Source organism: Zea mays, chromosome 10 (genome assembly GCF_902167145.1).
Source record: "Zea mays cultivar B73 chromosome 10, Zm-B73-REFERENCE-NAM-5.0, whole genome shotgun sequence".
Lineage (NCBI taxonomy): Eukaryota > Viridiplantae > Streptophyta > Magnoliopsida > Poales > Poaceae > Zea > Zea mays.
Genome location: NC_050105.1, coordinates 64,656,306 through 64,682,090, shown reverse-complemented (window position 1 = coordinate 64,682,090; position 25,785 = coordinate 64,656,306).

Here is a 25,785-nt window from a genome sequence, read left to right as displayed (position 1 = left end):
GACCAAGGATCTTATACCCGACATTAGCCCTCGAGGGGAGAGTGTTTGCCCTCAAGGGCTGATGAAATGTCGGCTGACGTTTGCCCTTCCATTTATCGCTGGTTGTCTCACTTCTGGTCTTCTCAGACCCGTTGTCCCTTATCCTAGCACAAACTTATGTAGTTTCGTGTATTTGGTGTCGAACTCGTCGCCTCGTTTCATACGCGTGTTTCACATTCGATCCGTTCAGCTATGCCTTATGTCTCTTTATAAATGACCCCTCCCTTAAGCGGCCTTGTCATACTCGGCCTTATTCTCTTCGTTGAAGGGTGGTTTCTTTATGACCCCCTATGGACCCAGGCAAGCATCCATCGAAGGATCGCCCCTCGATGTTGCGTCTCCTTAGACAGAGGATGATTGATTCGGGGTACGAGTTTTTCCCCTTTTGCTACCGAACTCTCAAGATCGTGTTTGTTTTTTATCTTCTTTGTTTTGCACAATGAAGTGATTTCGATGGGCCAAAGGAAGGATTTTGGGATGGCTTTCTTCTAAGGATGGATTCAGATTCTCTTGTCGTAGATCCCCTCGAATCTCCAGAAAAGTCTGGTTGTTACCCATACGACCCTCAAAGGTGTCGATGGCGAGGTGGCTAGCCTGCGCGCTCGCCTGGTGGAGGCGGACGACCACGTCGTAGGTTAGTGGCGCCTTCGCATTTCATGGAGACTTCTTTTCGGTTGTTCTAACTGAAAGGGAAATAGTCTCAACATTTCCTATAATCGATTTTGGTGTTTGACGACCATCACAAACCTTGTGGACTAACCAGTTTGTCTAGTTGATCATTCCACAGGTGCATAAGTTCATCTACAACTATTCTAAAGTTGACTGTCCTAAATACCGTAGATTATTCCGGACAGGAGAAGCTTTTTGGAAAATCACCTAAGCGCGGACCGTCTGGGCCCTTGCGGCGGACTGTCCACGACACTAGGGTGAGCCTCAGATAGAACCAATGCAAAAACGCAAGTCTATACTGCGGACCGTCCGATGGAAAAGCAAGCACCATCCAAGACCAAGCGCGGACCGTCCGGCCTCAGGCGCGGACCATCCGGTCGGCGCAGAAACGAAAAACCCGAAGGTGATGGGTTCGGTAAAATGAATTATAGCGTCCTCGCCGTCGGTGTTTTGGGTCCGACCGCACACCCGGGGTTGCCCGTCAAGGTGTTTTTAGGAGTAGGACGGTGTCGCCGACTGTAGCTAAATGGTTCGTGCTGGATGCACGAGGAACAATGGACAGTGGTTTACAGGTTCGGGCCGCTTTGAAATGCGTAACACCCTACGTTCTGGCGAGAGTGTTTTATGTGGTGGGTTACAAGAGAGTTCTCTGACCCTGAGGACGCAGAGAATCGGGTGGATGGCTAGTAGTGAGTTCGATCGTTCTGAAGGGGTGCCCCCCTAGGCCTTATATATTCGACCGTGGGGCAATACATGCAGATATGATAACAATGTGCACCTAAGAAATAGTGAACCGATTGAGTCTATCTTCCTATAGTTTCGTCGACTCATCCTCGCTTGGTTCCGTTGTACGGGGTTCCAGTGCGGGAAGGTCGGGTCTCTGTTGTGGTTACTCGCTCGAAGTTGTTGGGGCGTCTGGGTTCGCGCCGATCCGGCCTTATGTCAATCCGCTTCACTGGTCATTCCTCCCCAGGCCCACGAAGGGATGACCTTACGATTTATTGGGCCCTTGGGCCTTTCGTGAGGTCTTTTATCCTTCCAGTGGACCCGGGGGATATCTGTCCCCCACAAGCCCTCGATCTTTGGGTTGATTTTGAAATAATCGGCCCAAAGATCATAGGTCCAGCTTGCGGTCTTTGTTTGTGACAGGAAATGCTTTCTGGGTAATCTGGTAAAAACGATTCTTTACTGTCTCCTTCTGCTTTTATCGCTCGAAAATTGGTGTTCTGTCTCAGACTCGCGCTTCGGAGGTCAGCATTTCGTACTGTAGGACCTTGAACTTCATTGGGTGCACCCAATGGGTGTAGCCCCCGAGCTTCGAGTGGATTTTTGAAAATAATCCACTTGAAGGTCTTCACTTCGAGTATTATCAGAAATCATTTTTATTTTCCACTTGTACTTTGTTGGAGGTCAGCCTTGTTTTGATCTTGCCCTATGCTTTAGAAGTCAGCATTGTCTTGATTTGAGATGACGATTCATTGGGTGTAGCCCCCGAGCTTCGAGTGGATTTTTGAAAATAATCCACTCGAAGGTCTTCATTTCGTGCCCTTTTGCTGAGAATCATCCTCTCTTTTTGCCGAATGCCTTAGAGGTCGGCATTATGTCATTGATATTATGCTTTAGAGGTCAGCTTGTATTTTGTCTTTGAGGCCGAGTTCATGATCTGCCCATATCTTGCTAGGTAGAGCAATTTATTTGATCTGTAACTGATTGGACGTTCGATAGACGTCCCCTGGCTAGTCTTCATGTCGCTTCTGTCGATCAGACTTGTACTTCACCGGCTATGTTTGGTTTTCCTTTAATCCTTGCTGATATCTCCCTTTTGTCTTGAGGTATTCATTGCACACACTGTTCGGATGTGACAGTTTTGAAAAAATATACTGATAATTCTTGGGCGTCCCTCCCAATGGGTGTAGGCAAGGGACGGCTTGGTACGCTGAGTATTTAGCAAACTGCTTCTGAGTAGTAACCTGATGTGACAGCGGGTGTAATCATATCACCCGCGCAGTTGACTGGAGACCCAATGGGTGTTGTGTTGCGTGAAACAGCGTCAGCCGCCTGGCGTGTCTTCAGACGGTTTGAATTGCATATTGAATTTTTGCGACTGTTCAGTGACCGTGGTAGGAGGTGAACGGTTGCCTTCTTCTTCTTCTATAAATAGTGTTCTTGCTTCCCCGGTATTTTCACATCTCTTACTGCTCTCTACTGTTAGTTCTCTTCTTCCTTCCTCTCCACTATGGGCAAGAGCAAGAAAGGTAGCGGTTCTTCACACCATTCTAGCGACAAACGCAAGCGCGAGCCGACTCCTCCCTCGGAGGACTTCGGCGACTCGGAGTACTCGGAGGAGGAGTTCTCCTCCGAGTCCGAGGGATCTTCGGCTCCGGCCTCTCCCCCGGCGTCGTCTGATGATTCAGACGACTCCCAGGGGATTGCCGCGGAGGTCTGGACCTACATCCGGGCCGTCGAGCGCGCCGGGCTCGAGGGCTCGGATGAGTCGGAATACTCCTCGGACGAGGAGGACTCCTCGGACTCGTCCGAGGAGGGCGGCGGCGACAGCGGCAGGGGTGGCGACAGCGGCAGCAAGGGCTACAACGACGGCGGCAGCAAGGGCAGCAGCAAGGGCAGCAACAAGGCCAGTGGCTAGATGCCACTGGTTTTTTAAATGTTAGTATATATTAGAAGTAGTATAATGAAATAATATAGTAGTAGTTAGTAGTATAGAGTAGTGAAGTGTAATGTAGTAGTAGTAGGGAAAGCATTAACTCATAACGAGTTGATTTGTAAGTTCAGTAGCTTCCCTTTATAATGAAAAGTGATTTCGCTCCACTTCTGTATGTGTTATGCTGCTTTCTCGCTGTACGCCAATTAATGCGCGAGGAGTATCTGTGATCGTCAAATCACATTTCTGATTGCCTTATTTGTAATGATAGTGCTTTGGTGGTTGCGGCCGAGTCATCCGAAATCCCATCGTTGCTTTAGGAATGACGGCCGAGTTACGGTGGGCCGTGTCGGTGTTTTAGAGGTAATCAGCCGAGTGATTAATGGCAACATCGGCGTTTTAGAGGTAACAGCCGAGTAATTGACGGTAATGCCAGCATTTTAGAGGTAATAGCCGAGTGATTGACGGCACATCGACGTTTTAGAGGTAACGACCGAGTGACTTATTGTGATGTCGGTGTTTTAGAGGTAACAACCGAGTTAGAATGGGCTACGTCGGCCGTTTTGGAAATAACGACCGAGGGATGACATGGCATGCCAGCTTTTTTTAGGAATAGCAGCTAAGTGATGACATGGCAGGCCAACATTTTCTAAAAATAACCGTCGAGTGATGACCGGGTGCTTTCTGGAAACGGTATCTGGCCCAGGAAAACCCCATATGTACTGCATTGTTGCGCACCTCTGCTTTCTGTGCCCTAGTTCTTGCTTTTCTGCATCCAAGCTTTCTTTGCGCCCGTGCGATACTGCTTCCGTTCCGCTTGTCAGCAAGATAGAGATGGCGCCCAAGCGGAAAGCATCAAGTTCATCTGTTGCTGTTATTCTCCCCATCGATCCCAACAGCCAGTTGCCTTTCGCAGGTAACCATATGTCTGTTGTTTCTGAGTCTGATCTTCTCCATCTCGTGTCCATCGGAGTTCTTCCTCCGAAGGAGCTCTGTTCTTGGCGGATTTGCCGTGGGGTCACTGTTCCCACAGAGGACACCCACGAATCCGTTGTATATGTTCCTTTTCTTCTCCGCGGTCTTGCTCTTCCTATTTCCCCCTTTTTCCACGGTCTCCTTGATTTCTATCACTTGAATCTGACCCATCTGAACCCTAATTCCATCCTGCAAATCTCCATCTTTGTTCATTTATGTGAGGCTTTTCTCGGCGTCCTGCCACACTTTGGACTATGGAAATATTTGTATCACTGTCGGCCTGGGATGGCCGGAGGACAGCATCAGCTGGTGGGGGGCGCAAGCTTAGAGATGCGCCGCGGAAGGAAGACTGATTATCTTGACATCCCCCTCAAGGACAGCATTAAAGGATGGCGCTTGGAGTGGTTTATTGTTGAGAATCATGGAAATTCTCTCCCCCCACGGTCAGGGAGACAGCCGGACGTTCGCACTCCGAGCTCGACCGAATCCCCCACAGACTAGGATGTGGCTGAAGCAGGAGTTCTGCTAGCTGAAGTTGGATTGTTGAAGGAGAGGGGTCTGACTGCAGAAGCTGTGGTTGCTGACTTTGTCTTCAAGAACATTCAGCCATTGAAGGATAGGGCATACCCGGCCTACCTGTACCGAGGCCTAACTGACTCCACCCGGGTCACCAATAGAAGAATTCCTGCTGTGGATTTGGTGAGCCGGCTTGAAATGATACTTAGGGGCAAGGTGTCAAATGTTGGTGCCCCTGTTGCCTACTCGGCCTGGAACTTGCCTCCTTCTAAGACCTTTACTCAATTCGTGTCAAATCCTCCTGCTGGTGATGGCGGTTTGGGCCTTAGAGTGCGACCCTCTGCCGAAGAAGTTAATGCTTTGGTTGCTTTGCTTGGAGAAATTCCTGATGATGAACGGCAGGTTCACTTTGAGGTGCCTTTGGATCCCAGTGATGCAGAGATAAGTGCTATGCTTGATATGTTAGCCGAGGATTCTTCTGATACCACCCCTGCTGGAACATTGGCAGTGGCGCCTCTCCCAGAAGCTAGTAAAGCCTTGGATATTCAGAGGCCTGCCAGTGCTCGCCCGAAACGCCCTTGCCGAGCCAGTCAGCTTGCTTCTCCTGCTGATGGGCAGAAAAATAAGAAAAGACGTCTTCGTCGTGTGTCTAGCTTGGATCGGGATGCTGGTCCTTCGGCTCCCGCTGCTGAGGAAGTGCCCATGCCTGAATTTACTGAGGCTGATCCCAATGGGTGCGACCAATCTAGTGCTGACCCCAATGGGTGTACTGTCCGTGTTATTGATGGAAATGAGGAGGAAGAAGAAGATGAAATCCCTCTGATTCGAAAGAACAGTCGGCGCTACATAGCCAGTGGGGAAAGTAGTGGAGTGCCTTCTCCTGCTTTGTCTGCCCTCATTGGTCTGCAAGAATTATCTCTGGCGGACTTTGATCAAACTCTTGAAGACATGGTTCCAGAAGATCTGTTATCAGAACCAGTAGATGGTGGCGTGATGGATGTTTGCGTTGATGTGCTCGACGCCGGGTTGGGGTCATCCCGGGCAGCGTCCCACGCCTCATCGACCTTGGAGCGCGGTCTTGAGGGTCAAGAAGCTGACTTGGATTGTCCTGCTCCCATGGAAGTGACTGAGGGACCTTCAGCCTTAGAGGTGGCTGTTGCAGAGAACACGGCCCTCAAGGATGGTGTTGGCACTCACCCAGCCCCCGAGGGTGTTGTCGGGGATGATTTGGCTCGGGTGGGTAGCGCAGGCTGCGACCTAGCCCCCGAGGGTGTTGCCGAAGATGATCCGGCTCGAATGGGTAGCGCAAACTATGACCCAGCCCCCGAGGGTGTCCGAGCGGGGTCTCCCTCTTGTACTTCCATGGATGTTCACGTAGGGTTGAAAGGGAAATGTGCCTTTGGGCCATTTCTAAGTATTTTGGTGATTGAGTGCAAACACAAGTGCTTAAATGTGAAAATATGCCCAAGGATGAACAAAGTGCAAATCACAAGTTAAGGTATGTTTCTAAGCCTTAGTACATTGGTTTTGTGTACTAATATATTTGTCTAAGTGTTAGAAACAGATAGAAGAAGAGAAGAGAAGACTTGGCTGTGTACAGCCAAGGGGCTGCTTCGGTCTGGGGCACCGGACTGTCCGGTGGTGCACCGGACAGTGTCCGGTGCGCCAGGCTGCCTCGGCCGAAGAGGCCGCTCTCGGGTTTTTCTCCGGCGACTTCGGCTAAAATTCACCGGACTGTCCGGTGTGCACCGGACTGTCCGGTGAGCCAACGGTCGGCCGGGCCAACGGTCGGCCGCGCGATCGGCGCGCGACACGTGGCCGAGCCAACGGTCGGAAGGAAGCACCGGACTGTCCGGTGTGCACCGGACTGTCTGGTGCGCCAGATCTGCAACGGTCGGCAACGGTCGGCTTCGCCATTTAAGGAAACAAATCGGGCACCGGACAGTGTCCGGTGTGCACCGGACTGTCCGGTGCGCCACGAGACAGAAGGCAAAGATGGCCTTCCAGATTTGTTCCCAACGGCTCCTAGCTGCCTTGGGGCTATAAAAGGGACCCCTAGGCGCATGGAGGAGAACAACAAGCATTCCTTGAGCACTCTTGATCACTCACACATCAATCTCGCGCACTTGTTCGACATTCTAGTGATTTGAGCTCCGTTCTAGTGTGCTAGTCTTTTGAGCTCAAGTCTGGGTCTTGTGTGTGCGTATTCGCTGTGATCTTTGTGTCGTGTGTGAGTTGCTAATCCCTCCCTTGCTCTGTGATTCTCTGTGAACATCTTTTGTAAGGGCGAGAGGCTCCAAGTTGTGGAGATTTCTCGCAAACGGGATTAAGAAAAGAAAAGCAAGAACACCGTGGTATTCAAGTTGATCATTGGATCACTTGAGAGGAGTTGAGTGCAACTCTCGTCCGTTGGGACGCCACAACGTGGAGTAGGCAAGTTTTGTACTTGGCCGAACCACGGGATAACCACTGTGTCATCTCTGTGATTGGATTCTTGTGGTTATTGTGTTTTGACTCCTCTCTAGCCACTTGGCATAAACTGTGCTAACACTTAACAAGTTTTTGTGGCTTAAGTTTTGAAGTTTTTACAGGATCACCTATTCACCCCCCCTCTAGGTGCTTTCAATTGGTATCAGAGCCGTTCTCTTCAAGAAAGGGACTAACCGCCCGAAGAGATGGATCCTAAGGGGAAGGGAATTGTGATCAACGACAAGGAGAAGGAGTCCTTCGTCAACGAGCCAAGGGATGACAAGTCCAATGACTCGGGCTCGGGCCACAAGCGAAAAGATGGGAAGAAGAAGAAGACAAGACGCATCAAGGAGATCGTCTACTACGACAGCGATGAGTCCTCTTCTTCCCAAAAGGACGACGACCACGACAAACAAAAGACGGTTAACTCAAACTTTTCTTTTGATTATTCGCGCATTCCATATAGCTCAAATGCTCATTTGCTCCCCATTCCACTTGGCAAGCCTCCTCACTTTGATGGAGAGGACTACGGATTTTGGAGTCACATAATGCGTACTCACCTATTTTCTCTCCATCCAAGCATTTGGGAGATTGTGGAAAGTGGAATGAAATTTGATAGCTCGGATAGCACTTCATTCATTAATGAGCAAATCCATAAGAATGCACAAGCTACCACTGTTCTTCTAGCTTCATTATGCAGGGATGAATATAACAAAGTGAGCGGCTTGGATAACGCCAAGCAGATCTGGGACACCCTCAAGATTTCTCATGAGGGGAATGACGTTACCTTGCTCACCAAAATGGAGTTGGTGGAAGGCGAGCTTGGACGATTCGCGATGATAAGGGGCGAGGAGCCAACTCAGACATACAACCGGCTCAAGACCCTTATCAACAAAATAAGGATCTACGGAAGCACGCGATGGACGGACCACGACGTCGTCCGACTAATGCTCAGGTCCTTTACCGTTCTTGATCCTCATTTGGTGAATAATATTCGTGAGAATCCCAGGTACACCAAAATGTCGCCCGAAGAAGTCCTAGGAAAATTCGTCAGCGGGCGAATGATGATCAAGGAGGCAAGGTATGTGGACGACGCCTTGAATGGACCGATCAACGAACCGCAACCTTTTGCTCTCAAAGCCACAAGGAGCAAGGAGGCACTACCCAGCAAGGTGGCACAAATTGAGGCAGCCGGTCTTAATGATGAAGAAATGGCCCTCATCATCAAGAGATTCAAGACGGTGCTAAAGGGTCGCAATGGACAGCCGAGCAAGACTAAGACCAAGGGGAAGCGATCATGCTTCAAATGCGGTAAGCTTGGTCATTTTATTGCTAACTGTCCTGATAATGAAAGTGACCAGGAAAAGGGGAACAAAAGGGAGAAGAAGAAGCACTACAAGAAAGCCAAGGGCGAGGCGCATCTAGGCAAGGAGTGGGATTCGGATTGCTCCTCCTCCGACTCCGATAATGAGGGACTCGCCGCCACCGCCTTCAACAAATCGGCCCTCTTCCCCAACGAGCGTCACACGTGTCTCATGGCTAAGGAGAAGAAAGTAAGTACTCGAAACTCTACTTATGCTTCTTCTAGTGATAATGATTCCAGTGACGATGATGAAATAGACTATTCTAGTGTATTTAAAGGTCTAGATAGAATTACAATTGGCAAAATTAATGAATTAATTGATGCATTGAATGAGAAGGATAAACTCTTAGAGAAACAAGAGGATTTATTGTATGAAGAGCATGATAAATTTTTAGAAGCTCAAAAATCTCATGCTCTAGAAGTTAAAAGAAATGAGATGCTTACTTGTGAATTATCTTCATGCCATGAAACAATTTCTAAATTAAAGAGCATTAACGATGAGTTGAATGTTAAGATAGAAATAGCTAGTAAATCAACAACTTGTGTAGAAAATGTTGCTATTTGCAATAGATGTAAAGAATTTGATATTGATGCTTGTAGTGAACACATAGCCTCTATTGCAAGGTTAAATAATGAAGTGGCTAGTCTTAATGACCAACTTAAGACTAGCAAAAGTGAATTTGATAAGTTAAAATTTGCAAGGGATGCTTACACAATAGGAAGACATCCCTCAATTAAGGATGGGCTTGGCTTCAAGAGGGAAGCCAAGAACTTAACAAGCCATAAGACTCCCATCTCCACCAAGGAGAAAGGGAAGGCTCCTATGGCTAATAGTGTTAAGAAGAATCATGCTTTCATGTACTATGATAGGAGATATTCTAGAAATGCTTTTAGAGGTCATGATGTTTTTGATTCACATGCTTATGACTCTTATGCTATGACTGCTTCTAGCTCTCATGTTATGCATGGTAGAAATGGGCTTAGAAGAAATGTTGTTCATCAAATGCCTAGAAGAAATGTTGTTAGGAAAGTAGTGAATGAACCTTCTACAATTTATTGTGCTTTGAATGCTTCCTTTGAAATTTGTAGAAAGGATAAGAAAATTGTTGCTAGAAAGTTAGGGGCAAAATGCAAAGGTGATAAAACTTGCATTTGGGTCCCTAAGGAAATTGTGACTAACCTTGTAGGACCCAACAAGAGTTGGGTACCTAAGTCCCAAGCCTAAATTTGCCTTGCAGGTTTATGCATCCGGGGGTTCAAGCTGGATTATCGACAGCGGATGCACAAACCATATGACGGGGGAGAAGAAGATGTTCACCTCCTACGTCAAGAATAAAGATTCCCAAGATTCAATTGTATTCGGTGATGGGAATCAAGGCAAGGTAAAAGGTTTAGGTAAAATTGCAATTTCTAATGAGCACTCCATATCTAATGTATTTTTAGTAGAGAGTCTTGGATATAATTTGCTATCTGTTAGTCAATTATGTCATATGGGGTATAACTGTCTATTTACAAATGTAGATGTGTCTGTCTTTAGAAGAAGTGATGGTTCACTAGCTTTTAAGGGTGTATTAGACGGCAAACTTTATTTAGTTGATTTTGCAAAAGAAGAGGCCGGTCTAGATGCATGCTTAATAGCTAAGACTAGCATGGGCTGGCTGTGGCATCGCCGCTTAGCACATGTGGGGATGAAGAACCTCCACAAACTTCTAAAGGGAGAACATGTGATAGGTCTAACCAATGTTCATTTCGAAAAAGATAGACCTTGTGCAGCTTGTCAAGCAGGGAAACAGGTGGGAGGAGCACATCACAGCAAGAATGTGATGACCACTTCAAGACCCCTGGAGCTGCTGCATATGGACCTCTTCGGACCCGTCGCCTATCTGAGCATAGGAGGGAGTAAGTATGGTTTAGTTATTGTTGATGACTTTTCCCGCTTCACTTGGGTGTTCTTTTTGCAGGATAAGTCTGAAACCCAAGGGACCCTCAAGCGCTTTCTCAGGAGAGCTCAAAATGAGTTTGAGCTCAAGGTGAAGAAGATAAGGAGCGACAACGGGTCCGAGTTCAAGAACCTTCAAGTGGAGGAGTTCCTTGAAGATGAAGGAATCAAGCACGAGTTCTCCGCTCCCTACACACCACAGCAAAATGGTGTGGTAGAAAGGAAGAACAGGACGCTCATCGACATGGCGAGGACGATGCTAGGAGAGTTCAAGACCCCCGAGTGCTTTTGGACGGAAGCCGTTAACACTGCTTGCCACGCCATCAACAGGGTCTACCTTCATCGCCTCCTCAAGAAGACGTCGTATGAGCTACTAACCGGTAACAAACCCAATGTATCGTACTTTCGTGTATTTGGGAGTAAATGCTACATTCTAGTGAAGAAGGGTAGAAATTCTAAGTTTGCTCCCAAAGCTGTAGAAGGGTTTTTATTAGGTTATGACTCAAATACAAAGGCGTATAGAGTCTTCAACAAATCATCGGGTTTGGTTGAAGTCTCTAGCGACGTTGTATTTGATGAGACTAATGGCTCTTCAAGAGAGCAAGTTGTTGATTGTGATGATGTAGATGAAGAAGATGTTCCGACAGCCGCTATACGAACCATGGCGATTGGAGAAGTGCGGCCACAGGAACAAGATGAGCAAGATCAACCCTCTTCCTCAATTATGGTGCATCCCCCGTCTCAAGACGATGAACAGGTTCATCATAAGGAGGCGTGTGATCAAGGGGGAGCACAAGATGATAACGTGATGGAGGAAGAAGCGCAACCGGCACCTCCAACCCAAGTTCGAGCGATGATTCAAAGGGATCATCCCGTCGACCAAATTCTGGGTGACATTAGCAAGGGAGTAACTACTCGATCTCGATTAGTTAATTTTTGTGAGCATTACTCCTTTGTCTCTTCTATTGAGCCTTTCAGGGTAGAAGAGGCCTTGCTAGATCCGGACTGGGTGTTGGCTATGCAAGAGGAGTTAAACAACTTCAAGCGCAATGAAGTTTGGACACTGGTGCCTCGTCCGAAGCAAAATGTTGTGGGAACCAAGTGGGTGTTCCGCAACAAACAGGACGAGCACGGGGTGGTGACGAGGAACAAGGCTCGACTTGTGGCAAAAGGTTATGCCCAAGTCGCAGGTTTGGATTTCGAGGAGACCTTTGCTCCTATGGCTAGGCTAGAGTCAATTCGAATCTTGCTAGCATATGCCGCTCACCATTCTTTCAGGTTGTACCAAATGGATGTGAAGAGCGCTTTCCTCAACGGGCCAATCAAGGAGGAGGTGTACGTGGAGCAACCCCCGGGCTTTGAGGATGAACGGTACCCCGACCATGTGTGTAAGCTCTCTAAGGCGCTCTATGGACTTAAGCAAGCTCCAAGAGCACGGTATGAATGCCTTAGAGATTTCTTAATTGCTAATGCTTTCAAGGTTGGGAAAGCCGATCCAACTCTTTTTACTAAGACTTGTGATGGTGATTTGTTTGTGTGCCAAATTTATGTCGATGACATAATATTTGGTTCTACTAACCAAAAGTCTTGTGAAGAGTTTAGCATGGTGATGACGCAGAAATTCGAGATGTCAATGATGGGCGAGTTAAACTACTTCCTTGGGTTCCAAGTGAAGCAACTCAAGGACGGCACCTTCATCTCTCAAACGAAGTACACGCAAGATCTGCTAAAGCGGTTTGGGATGAAGGACGCCAAGCCCGCAAAGACGCCGATGGGAACCGACGGACACACCGACCTCAACAAAGGAGGTAAGCCCGTTGATCAAAAAGCATACCGGTCAATGATAGGTTCTTTGCTTTATTTATGTGCTAGTAGACCGGACATTATGCTTAGTGTATGCATGTGTGCTAGATTTCAATCCGATCCTAAGGAGTGTCACTTAGTGGCGGTGAAGCGAATTCTTAGATATTTGGTTGCTACGCCTTGCTTCGGGCTCTGGTATCCAAAGGGGTCTACCTTTGACTTAGTTGGATACTCAGACTCCGACTATGCTGGATGTAAGGTCGATAGGAAGAGTACATCGGGGACGTGCCAATTCTTAGGAAGGTCCCTGGTGTCATGGAACTCTAAGAAACAAACATCCGTTGCCCTATCCACCGCTGAGGCCGAGTACGTTGCCGCAGGTCAGTGTTGCGCGCAACTACTTTGGATGAGGCAAACCCTCCGGGACTTTGGCTACAATCTGAGCAAAGTCCCACTCCTATGTGACAATGAGAGTGCTATCCGCATGGCGGAGAATCCTGTTGAGCACAGCCGCACAAAGCACATAGACATCCGGCATCACTTTTTGAGAGACCACCAGCAAAAGGGAGATATCGAAGTGTTTCATGTTAGCACCGAGAACCAGCTAGCCGATATCTTCACTAAGCCTCTAGATGAGAAGACCTTTTGCAGGTTGCGTAGTGAGCTAAATGTCTTAGATTCGCGGAACTTGGATTGAATTGTAGCATACATGTGTTTATGCATTTGATCAGGTTCATTCTGCATTTTGTTGCTTATTGTGGTGCTCAAGTTGTACCAACACTCCCTGGACCTCACAAGTCCGTTGCAAAGTGATGCACATGTTTAGGGGGAGATGTGTTACAACTTGACCCTTTGAGACTAACCATTTGCTTGAGTTTGCTTGATTTAGTCTCGAAGGAGGATTGAAAGGGAAAAGGTGGACTTGGACCATGAAAGACTTCCACTGCACTCCGATGAGAGGGTAACTAATTCCAAGTTCATCTCATGAAATCTTATTGCCATTTGCTCTTAATTGAAGACTTTGGTGAGGCAATGGGGTTAAAAGGCCAAGATTAATCCCGTTTTGGTGCTTGATGCCAAAGGGGGAGAAAATAAAGGCCAAGGCCAAATTGATAAATGGATCAGCTACCACTTGAGAGATTTTGAAAATAGTAGAATAGAGTTTTTGTTGTGTCAAAAGCTTTTATTGTCTTTTATCGTCTCTATTGTCAAAAGTTGGCTTCTTGTGGGGAGAAGTATTGATTATGGGAAATAGGGGGAGTTTTTTGAAATCTTTGATCAATCTCTTTTGGAATGACTCTCTTTATACTTCAACATGTGTGTTTGACTTAGAGATAGAGATTTGAGTTTGATTTGCAAAAACAAACCAAGTGGTGGCAAAGGATGATCCATATATGCCAAAATTGAATAAAACCAATTTGAGTTTTTATTTGAAGTGATTTTGCACTTGTGCTATCTACTTTATGTTGTGTTGGCATAAATCACCAAAAAGGGGGAGATTGAAAGGGAAATGTGCCTTTGGGCCATTTCTAAGTATTTTGGTGATTGAGTGCAAACACAAGTGCTTAAATGTGAAAATATGCCCAAGGATGAACAAAGTGCAAATCACAAGTTAAGGTATGTTTCTAAGCCTTAGTACATTGGTTTTGTGTACTAATATATTTGTCTAAGTGTTAGAAACAGATAGAAGAAGAGAAGAGAAGACTTGGCTGTGTACAACCAAGGGGCTGCTTCGGTCTGGGGCACCGGACTGTCCGGTGGTGCACCGGACAGTGTCCGGTGGTGCACCGGACAGTGTCCGGTGCGCCAGGCTGCCTCGGCCGAAGAGGCCGCTCTCGGGTTTTTCTCCGGCGACTTCGGCTAAAATTCACCGGACTGTCCGGTGTGCACCGGACTGTCCGGTGAGCCAACGGTCGGCCGGGCCAACGGTCGGCCGCGCGATCGGCGCGCGACACGTGGCCGAGCCAACGGTCGGAAGGAAGCACCGGACTGTCCGGTGTGCACCGGACTGTCCGGTGCGCCAGATCTGCAACGGTCGGCAACGGTCGGCTTCGCCATTTAAGGAAACAAATCGGGCACCGGACAGTGTCCGGTGTGCACCGGACTGTCCGGTGCGCCACGAGACAGAAGGCAAAGATGGCCTTCCAGATTTGTTCCCAACGGCTCCTAGCTGCCTTGGGGCTATAAAAGGGACCCCTAGGCGCATGGAGGAGAACAACAAGCATTCCTTGAGCACTCTTGATCACTCACACATCAATCTCGCGCACTTGTTCGACATTCTAGTGATTTGAGCTCCGTTCTAGTGTGCTAGTCTTTTGAGCTCAAGTCTGGGTCTTGTGTGTGCGTATTCGCTGTGATCTTTGTGTCGTGTGTGAGTTGCTAATCCCTCCCTTGCTCTGTGATTCTCTGTGAACATCTTTTGTAAGGGCGAGAGGCTCCAAGTTGTGGAGATTCCTCGCAAACGGGATTAAGAAAAGAAAAGCAAGAACACCGTGGTATTCAAGTTGATCATTGGATCACTTGAGAGGAGTTGAGTGCAACTCTCGTCCGTTGGGACGCCACAACGTGGAGTAGGCAAGTTTTGTACTTGGCCGAACCACGGGATAACCACTGTGTCATCTCTGTGATTGGATTCTTGTGGTTATTGTGTTTTGACTCCTCTCTAGCCACTTGGCATAAACTGTGCTAACACTTAACAAGTTTTTGTGGCTTAAGTTTTGAAGTTTTTACAGGATCACCTATTCACCCCCCCTCTAGGTGCTTTCAAGGGTCTCCTCCACACTCTGGTTGCATGATGGTAGCCCAAGCCTTTGGTCAAAGAGTCGCTTTAGAGGCTAGCGTACCTGACGACAAAGTTTTGGGCTCTGCTGATGACACTGAATTGGTTCCTGCTGGTTCATTGCAAGTTGCTCCGGGTGGTGATCTTTCGCCGAGCCATCAATTGATCTCTCACGATTTGGGGGTCCCCTCATTCTTCTCCAACCTCCAGGTACTATGGTCTATTCTAGTCTGACTTTTACACCGGATGAACTGCTGTCGTTATACTCATCTATTCTCAATATCAGGCATTGGTGGACGAGATGACTAGTCAGCTGAAGTTGCAGGGTGCTTCTGTTCCAGAAAGAGCTTCGTCTCTGGCACGTTGGAATCTGGTGCTGCTTCAACAGCGTGTTTCTGACTTAGAGGCGGCGAATGCTGGTTAGTGCTTTTCTGCTTCCTTTCGGCTACCTTATTAAACTGCTTCTTAGTTTAACCCTTTTGCTTGACTGTTTCTCGCTAGATATGGCTCGGCAGTTTTCTGTCCTTGAAGAGAAACGTTCTCAAAATTAGGCTGAACTGGTCCGGCGGTGCTCTGATCTTGAGGAAAAGTATTCCCAAAGCCAGACTGAGCTGGCCCAGGTTTCTGCTGCTCTGAATGATGCTGACATGCTGAACTCTACTCTTCGCGTTCAGCTCGATTCTGAAAAGGTGACCTGTGAATTTGGGCTTTGTTTTGCTGTGTTCTTATTGCTTGCTTGACGTTTGAAGAAGCTGATTTTTTTTGCAGGAAGAAAAGCGTGCCCTCGTTACTTCTCGTGACAATCTTGACAAGCTATATCGTGACTCTAGCAACTCGTTGACCATCTTGGAGAGGAGTCATCGCTTGACCATGGAGGAGTTAGACAATCATCGTTGTAAGCTGCAGGAATCCTTGGACGACGTGATTCGTCTTAGGCAGTCGATATCGGCTAAAGATGCTGTCATCAAGGAACTGCGTGCTTCCAAGAAGTCCATCACCCAGGAGCTAGAGACCGCTCAGTTGGCTGTCAAGGTTGCTGAAGAAACTTCCGCTACTCTGAGGGCCCAGCGTGATAGAGCCATGGATAAAGCCATTCGTGCAGGGCGGATCTTGATGAGGAGACCTGGTGTGATTGTCCCCGATGACATAAGGGCTGATGTGAATGCTGCTCCTGATTCCTCAAGTCGCCCTTCTTCGTCGGTCGATCCTGAGAAGAATGTTGCAAAATAGAAAAACATTGTGTGCTTTGAGCGCGCGGTTATCGTGCTCGGATATTTTGTTAGAGGACACCTGTTTGATATTGGATGCTACTGTTATTCTCCTATTGTTTAGAATTCGACAGTATCTAAATTTGTAGAAGTAAAATGTTGTGTGATGACTTTGAGACTTCCTCATGGGACATAGAGGCCGCCCCTAGATGAGTAACTGTAAGCATGTGGCACCGTCTTAAGTCATTGCCGACTTAAATCGATTGCTCTTGTTAGCAGGGCATAGTGGTCACCCCGAGTTGAGTAAGCACGAGCATGCTGCACCGTCTTAAGTAGTTGCCAACTTAAGCCGATTGCTCTGTTGGTAGGGCATAGCGGTCACCCCGAGTTAAGTAAGCGCGAGTATGTTGCACCGTCTTAAGTCGTTGCCGACTTAAGCCGATTGCTCCGTTAGCAGGGCATAGTGGTCACCCCGAGTTAAGTAAGCGCGAGCATGTTGCACCGTCTCAAGTCGTTGCCGACTTAAGCCGATTGCTCCGTTAGCAGGGCATAGTGGTCACCCCGAGTTAAGTAAGCGTGAGCATGTTGCACCGTCTTAAGTCATTGCCGACTTAAGCCGATTGCTCCGTTAGCAGGGCATAGTGGTCACCCCGAGTTAAGTAAGCGCGAGCATGTTGCACCGTCTTAAGTCGTTGCCGACTTAATCCGATTGCTCCGTTAGCAGGGCATAGTGGTCACCCCGAGTTAAGTAAGCGCGAGCATGTTGCACCGTCTTAAGTCGTTGCCGACTTAATCCGATTGCTCCGTTAGCAGGGCATAGTGGTCACCCCGAGTTAAGTAAGAATGCAAGTCGACCATGAACAATATGGGTATTCCTGAGGTCTCTTTATTGATGATATATTTCCAGTTTACAGAGTACATTGTCATCCCGATAGCTTTTGAAATACAGCTAGGGGTAAAACTTCCTGAGGTGTTCTATGTTCCATGAGTTCTCAATTTCCGTGCCGTCTATTTGAGTGAGATGATATGATCCCGGCCGAGTGACCTCTGCTACTATGAATGGTCCTTCCCATAGAGGTGACAACTTGTGTCGTCCCTCCCCCGTTAGAATTCGGTGGAGGACGAGGTCTCCCACTGCGAAGGATCGACATCGCATGGTCTTATCGTGATAACGCCTCAAAGTTTGCTGGTACCGTGCTGATTGAATTACCGTGTTCAGCCATTCTTCTTCGAGTACATCAACATCCTCCAGCCTAGTAGCCTCGGCTTCTGCTATGCTTTCAAAGACCAACCTTGGCGCCCCAAACTTGAGGTCAGCAGGTAGGACTGCCTCTAACCCGTAGACCATGAAGAAAGGAGTATTTCCATGCAGAGCTCGACAAGGTTGAGTTCTTAGGCTCCAAACGACGTAGGGCAACTCCCTTATCCACTTTCCTGCGAACTTCTCATTTTTATCGAAGACCTTTTTCTGAGTGCCTCCAATATCATCCCGTTAGCTCTTTCAACCTGCCCGTTGGCTCTTGGGTGTGCCACCGAAGCATATTTGATCTGAATGCTCTTTTGCTCGCAGAAATCGAAGAACTCTGAACTTGTGAAGTTGGATCCTAGGTCGGTTATGATACTATTTGGTATTCCGAATCTGAATATTATGTCTTGTATGAATTCCACGGCCTTAGCTGAGGTTAAAGAAGCAATGGGTTTGAATTCTATCCATTTAGTGAACTTGTCGATTGCTACCAGTATATGAGTGTATCCTCCTTGAGCTTTCTTGAAAGGTCCAATCATATCCAATCCCCAGCATGCGAACGGCCAAGTTACTGGTATGGTCTGCAATTGCTGCGCTGGTAGATGTTGTTGTTTTGACAAGTACTGGCAGGCTTCGCACCTCTGAACTAGCTCGACTGCATCACTTTTTGCTGTTGGCCAATAGAATCCCGACCTGAAGACTTTCCCGACTAGTGTCTTGGATGCTGCGTGTATTCCACATTGCCCAACATGGACCTCATCTAGAAGTTGCTTTCCAGTAGATGAGAGAATGCATTTCATAAGGATGCCTGATGCACCCCTTCTGTATAGCGTTTCCCCAATGAGTGTGTAGTGAGCTGACTGTCTAGCGATGCGCTCGGCTGCATTTTTGTCATCTGGTTCCTCTTCATTCTTTATATATCTGATGATCGGCCTCCTCCAGTCATCAAAATCTGACTCTGGTTGGCTCAAGGTATTACATTCTTCTGCCTGATCCAGTGAGATGCTTGGGTGTGGTATTTCTTGTACGAAGACTCCAGGTGGGACCTGAGTTCGACTGGATCCTAGCTTGGACAATACATCAGCTGTCGTGTTTCGATCTCTCTCTACATGGTGAAATTCCAGACCTTCAAATTTATCTTCTAGTTTCCGGACGGCGGTGCAGTATTTTCCCATTGAATCGCTCGAACAATCCCATTATTTGTTTATCTGGCTTATGACTACCAGAGAATCTCCGTATACCATCAGTCTCTTGATGCCTAGTGATATAGCAATGTTCAGTCCATGAATCAGAGCTTCATATTCGGCTGCATTGTTAGAGGCTGGAAATAACAACTAGAGGGCATATCTGAGGTGCTCGCCTCCAGGTGCGGTAAAGAGGATCCCCGCGCCTGTTCCCTGCAGCTTTAACGAGCCATCAAAATACATTCGCCATACTTTTGCAGTTTCTGGGTTATCTGGTACTTGTTGTTCAGTCCATTCTGATACGAAATCAACCAATGCTTGAGTTTTGATGGCAGTGCGAGGTTGAAATTCAATGTCATGAGATCCCAGCTCGCAGGCCCACTTGGCTATTCTGCCAATGGCTTCCTTGTTATGAAGAATATCCCCTATCGGAAAACCAGTGACTACTATGACTCTGTGGTCGTCAAAGTAGTGACGTAGTTTGCGTGCAGTTAGAAGTACTGCATATAATAGCTTCTGAACTTGAGGATATTTTTTCTTCGAGGGACCCAGAACTTCGCTGATGAAATAAACAGGATGTTGCACTGGGTAGGCATGTCCTTCCTCTACTCGCTCGACTACCAACGCGGTGCTCACCACGTGAGTCGTGCAAGAGATATATAGCAGCAAATCTTCAGCTGGTTGAGTCGACGTGGCCCGTCGTGGTGGTTTCAGCACTGGTGGTGTTGTCAAGAACTTTTTTAATGCGTCTAGGACTTCCTGTGCTTCTGAAGTCCACTGAAACTTATCCACCTTCTTGAGTAGTTTTTAAAATGGTAAGCCTTTTTCTCCTAGCCTGGATATGAATCTGCTCAGGGCTGCCATGCATCCGGTAAGTCTTTGAACTTTCTTTTGTGATCGCGGTGCCTCCATTTTCATGATAGCTTCGATCTTATCTGGATTAGCTTCAATTCCCCGGTGGCTGACAATAAACCCGAGTAACTTTCCCGCTGGTACCCCGAAGACACATTTTTCGGGATTAAGCTTCCATCGTTATCGCCGTAGACTGTTGAAAACCAGCTGTAGATCTTCAATGAAATTTTCTGAATTTTCTGTTTTGATTACCACATCATCCACATAAGCTTCCACACGCTTGCCCCAGTGATCGGCTAAGCATGTTTGAATGGCTCTCTGATAAGTCGCTCTAGCATTTTTGAGGCCGAACGACATGGAGGTATAGCAGAAAGCACCAAATGGAGTGATGAACGTTGTTTTTTCCTCGTCTTCTTTTGCTAAGCTAATCTGATGATACCTGGAGTAGCAATCCAAGAAAGACAGCACAGAACATCCAGCGGTGGAATCTACAACCTGATCTATCTTAGGGAGCCCGAAGGGATCCTTTGGACAGTGTTTGTTGAGATCCGTATAGTCGACGCACATGCGCCAATCCACTTTATTCTTTTTGAGTACAAGAACAGGGTTGGCTAACCACTCGGGATGTAACACTTCTCTAATAAATCCAGCTGCGACCAAGCGAGTCAGCTCGGCGCGAATGGCCTCTCTCTTGTCGGGCGTGAAACGACGTAATTTTTGCCGAATCGGCCTCGCCTGGGGATAGACCTTCAATTTGTGCTCGACCAGTTCTCTCGGGACTCCCGGCATATCCGCAGGTTGCCATGCGAATACGTCTTGGTTATCTTGCAGGAACTGGACGAGCGCGCCTTCCTATTTGTCATCCAGGCTGGAGCTGATGATGGCAGTCTTGCGTTCGTCAGCGAACCCGAGGTTGATCCTTTTGGTTTCTTCAGTCGGCCGCATAGAGGTCGTGGCTTGTGCTTCATTTGCGGGTACCGCGAGGTCTTCCTCAGGCTTAGAGTTTGCCTGTACAGAAGAAGTCACCGATGGTTTGGTGGTGAGGGCCGCCTGGATGGCCACTCGGAAACATTCTGCGGCGCCTTGGAAGTTAGCGCGCACAGTTATGATTCCTTGCGGCCCTGGCATCTTCAATATCATGTATGTGTAATGCGGAATGGCCATGAATTTTACCAATCCCGGCCTCCCGATGATGGCGTTGTACCTGCAGTCAAAGTTTGCCACTTCGAACCTTAGGAACTCGGTCCTGTAGTTCTCCGGAGTTCCGAAGGTGACTGGCATGTAGATGTGGCCCAGCGGGTATTCTCCTTCAGTCAGCATGATGCCGAAGAAAGGAGTATCTGACTCGTGGATCTCTTTGAGGTGAATTCCCAAGCCTTGGAGTGTCCGGGGGAAGGTGACGTTGATGCTGCTCCCCCCGTCCACTAATACCTTCTTCACCCTGCTCTTTCGGATCACCGGATCGACGAGGAGCGGGTATTTGCCTGGGTGGTCGAAGTTGAGCCATTGATCTGCCCGAGTGAAAGTGATCGGGTGCTCCGACCATCGGTACAGAGCAGGAGGACCGGTGGTCGCCACCAGTATTTGGCGATCGTTGAGCTTTTGCTGTCTTCTGTTCTCCTGCAATCCGTGTCCGCCGAAGATGACGTTGACCTCTCTGTCGACGCGCGGGAAGGCTCCACCTCCTCCCTCCTCCTGTTTCTGGGGTTGTCGCGGTTCTCCTGGTCCTCCCCGCGGCGGAGGAGGAGGTAGAGGTTGGAAGGGTCGGCAGTGCCCGACGGAGTGCTTGAAGTCTCTGCAGTTCCGAAGGGTGTGGCGCATATCCTTGTGGTACGGGCACTAGGCGTCGAGGATGTCGTCCAGCGTGCGTTCGCCTCCACGAGGTCCTCCTCGGGCGCGAGAGGCGGGTGGTCCGGCGGCGTGAACTTCTTCGCGAGGCCTCTTCTCCCAGCGTTTGTCGGGTTGCTGGTTCGTATCACGTCGTGGTGCTGCTGGCACAGGCTTCGCTCCTCCGATGAGGTCCTGAGCCCGCTCGTCGGTGGTGATGTAGAGGTCGGCTTCCCAGAATAGTTGCTCGGAGGTAGTCGGCGCCTTCTGTAATATGGCTCGGACGAAGGCCGAGTCGTTGGATCCTCTGTATAAGTCCTCGATCACGGCCGCCTCCGTGACCTCGGGGATACGATTTCTCATGGTCTGGAACCTTTTGAGGTACGACCGGAGAGTTTCATCCCCCTGGCGCTTGATGGATTTGAGGTCCCATGGTTGCGCTGGTTTGTCAGAGAGGGACTGAAAGTTGGCGGTGAAGCATCGACTGAAGTCGCTCCAGTCGTCGATGCAGTGTCGGGGTAGATGTCGTAGCCATTGCAGCGTGTCTTGCCCGAGGACAATGGGTAAGTATGCTGTCATCACGTCCTCGGATGCCCCAGCAGCTCGAGCAGCGGTGGTGTAGACGGCCAGCCAACCTCCTGGATCCTGCTTAGGTTCATATTTATCGACATTGGATACCTTGAAGTTAGGGGGCCATTGAATGGCCCTAAGGCGTGGAGTAAGTGCAGACACTCCACACGTGTCTTCCTGTCATCGGGGATGATGTCTGTCCCGGGGAGGGGAGTGGTTGTCGTGGTGCCTCGACCATCCCCGGGTGGTACCGCCAGTCGAGGCCGTTGCTGACTCAGTCCTGGTGGCCTGACTCCGGGCTGGGATGCCGTGGTCCCTGTCGTACTCTTCCTGGCGGCGGATCTCGTTCTCATGTCATTGTTCACGCGAGGCATTGATGAAGCTCCGCGCGTCCCGGCGACTGTTGATGGCGTGTCGTAGGTCGTTCGGCGGGTGAGCGAGAGGTAGAAGATGGTTGGCTGCTTGAGTGAACAGTCGTCGATAGCCCTCTGCGTCGGGAGTCCGAGGGAGCCCATCAGCTATCCGAGCCAGTACCCCTCCGACTTCACTCGGCGTGTTCATGGCTCGGGTGAAGTCGGGGTTCAGGTTGCGCCCGAAGAGTGGATTTTACCGACGTTGCCTTGCCTCCTGCTCGGCTTGTTCCTGAGCTCATCGGCGATCACGCCGTCGGGAATTCCTTCGTTCCCTAAAGACACGTTCCTCCGGAGTCTCTCCTATTTCTGAGATCTCGTCTCGCGATACAGGCTGCTCCGGGTCCCTCTCTCCGGCCTCGTGATGTCGTCGGATATTTCGGCGTCGGTTCCTCCGTCGGCGGGATTCCTGCTGAGGAGGTTCCTCTCCAGGTGCAGTCGGCTCGTCGTCGGAGACGGGGGGCGACTCCACTCTCCTGATGAAGAGGACGTCGGGGTAGAATGGTGCGGCTGTCATGGCGATCTTCTTTCCGTTCTCCTTTGAGGGCGGAGGTATAGGAAGAATAACTTGCTTCCTCCCGGTTTTATTTGTTTCTTTCTTCCTTGCGATTTGTGTCCATTCTTTCGTCGGAGAGGTAGACAGTGGAGTTCTCCGGGTCATCGGGCCCTCGGCCCCTGGCTTGCTGAAGGCGATCTTTTTTCGGAGCGCTGGATGTTGCGCTTTTCCCTGCCTTACTCCGATATTTTCGGAGGTTGCTGGAGGAGACTTCTTCCTTGGCGGATCTGCGATGCGGTGTAGAGTTCCTTCCTCATCTGCCACGGATGAGATAGTTCCGAAGCAGAACACAGATCCAGGGCGAAGGGTGATCTTGCGCTGGAAGGTAACGGCCATTGAGCTAGCTTAGATCGGCGACACACCCCCTACCTGGCGCGCCAACTGTCAGTGTTTTGGGTCCGACCGCACACCCGGGGTTGCCCCTCAAGGTGTTTTTAGGAGTAGGACGGTGTCGCCGACTGTAGCTAAATGGTTCGTGCTGGATGCACGAGGAACAATGGACAGTGGTTTACAGGTTCGGGCCGCTTTGAAATGCGTAACAACCTACATCCTGGCGAGAGTGTTTTATGTGGTGGGTTACAAGAGAGTTCTCTGACCCTGAGGGCGCAGAGAATCGGGTGGATGGCTAGTAGTGAGTTTGATCGTTCTGAAGGGGTGCCCCCTAGGCCTTATATATTCGACCGTGGGGCAATACATGCAGATATGATAACAATGTGCACCTAAGAAATAGTGAACCGATTGAGTCTATCTTCCTATAGTTCCGCCGACTCATCCTCGCTTGGTTCCGTTGTACGGGGTTCCAGCGCGGGAAGGTCGGGTCTCTGTTGTGGTTACTCGCTCGAAGTTGTTGGGCCGTCTGGGCTCGCGCCGATCCGGCCTTATGTCAATCCGCTTCACTGGTCATTCCTCCCCAGGCCCATGAAGGGATGACCTTACGATTTATTGGGCCCTTGGGCCTTTCGTGAGGTCTTTTATCCTTCCAGTGGACCCGGGGGATATCTGTCCCCCACACTCGCGGACCGTCCGGGGTGCACGACCGGACCATCCACGACTGCCTTTATCTGACATCTGATGACGCATTAAATGCTATATAGCCGTTGATATAGCCGTTACTGCTGACTGTTGCGATTTCAGCCGTTGATGTGCAGGGGCGGACCATCCGGACCAGGGGCGCGGACCGTCCGCGGTCGGCAGAAAGGGAGCAACGGCTAGAAAGTGGTTGGGGACTATAAATACAACCCCAACCACTTCCATTCACAACACCCAAGCATTCCAACCTTTCATATTCAATACAAGAGCTAGCAATACATTCCAAGACACAATCAAAGCTTCCAATCTCTCCAAGTTCCATAATTGAGACAAGTGATCATTAGTGATTAGTGACTTGAGAGAGAGAGAGTGATCCGTGTGTTATTTGTCGCTCTTGTCGCTTGGTGTTTTGCAATCGTGCTTTCTTCTTTTCCCATTCTTGTTCTTCAAGCATTTGTAATCAAAGCAAGAGACACCAAGTTGTGGTGGTCCTTGTGAGGGGTCTAAGTGACCCGTTTGATTAAAGAGAAAGCTCACTCGGTCTAAGTGACCGTTTGAGAGAGGGAAAGGGTTGAAAGAGACCCGGTCTTTGTGACCACCTCAACGGAGACTAGGTTTGCAAGAACCGAACCTCGGTAAAACAAATCACCGTGTCACTCGCTTTATTTCTTGGTTGATTTGTTTTCACCCTCTCTTTCGGACTCGTTTTTAATTCTAACGCTAACCCTGGCTTGTAGTGTGTGCTTAAGTTTATAAATTTCAGATTCCGCCTATCCACCCCCTCTAAGCAACTTTCAATTGGTATCAGAGGCCGGTACTTCATTAGAGTTTAACCACTCGAAGTGATGTCGAGAAATCATGCCAAGAAGGAGATCGTGACCGGCGGTGACAAGTCTACAAGCCACAAGAAGGCTCCATCAAGGGAGTTCGGTGCCTAAGGAAGGGAGGAGTCACCTCCCCGCGTCAAGTCGCATCGGAGTGGCAACAAGAAGAAGATGAAGAAAGTGGTCTACTACGAGACCGACTCTTCGTCGCCCTCCACCTCCGGCTCCGACGCTCCATCCATCACTTCTAAGCGCCATGAGCGCAAGAAGTTTAGTAAGATACCCTTACGCTATCCTCGCATTTCCAAACGCACTCCTTTACTTTCCGTCCCATTAGGCAAACCAACGGTTTTTGATGGTGAAGATTATTGTATGTGGAGTGATAAAATGAGGCACCATCTAACCTCACTCCACGCTAGCATTTGGGACATTGTTGAGTTTGGAGCGCAGGTACCATCCGTGGGGGATGAAGGATATGATTCGGACGAGGTAGCCCAAATCCGACACTTCGACTCCCAAGCCACCACTATACTCCTCGCCTCTCTATGTCGAGAGGAGTATAACAAGGTGCAAGGGCTAAAAAGTGCCAAGGAGATTTGGGATGTGCTAAAGACCGCACATGAAGGGGATGAGGTGACCAAGATCACAAAGAGGGAGATGATCGAGGGGGAGCTCGGTCGATTCATCCTCAACCAAGGAGAGGATCGGAGCCACAAGCAATGTACAACCGGCTCAAAACCTTGGTCAACCAAGTGCGCAACCTCGAGAGCACCAAATGGGATGACCATGAAATGGTCAAGGTTATTCTTAGATCACTTGTTTTTCGTAATCCCACTCAAGTTCAATTAATTCGTGGTGATCCTAGATA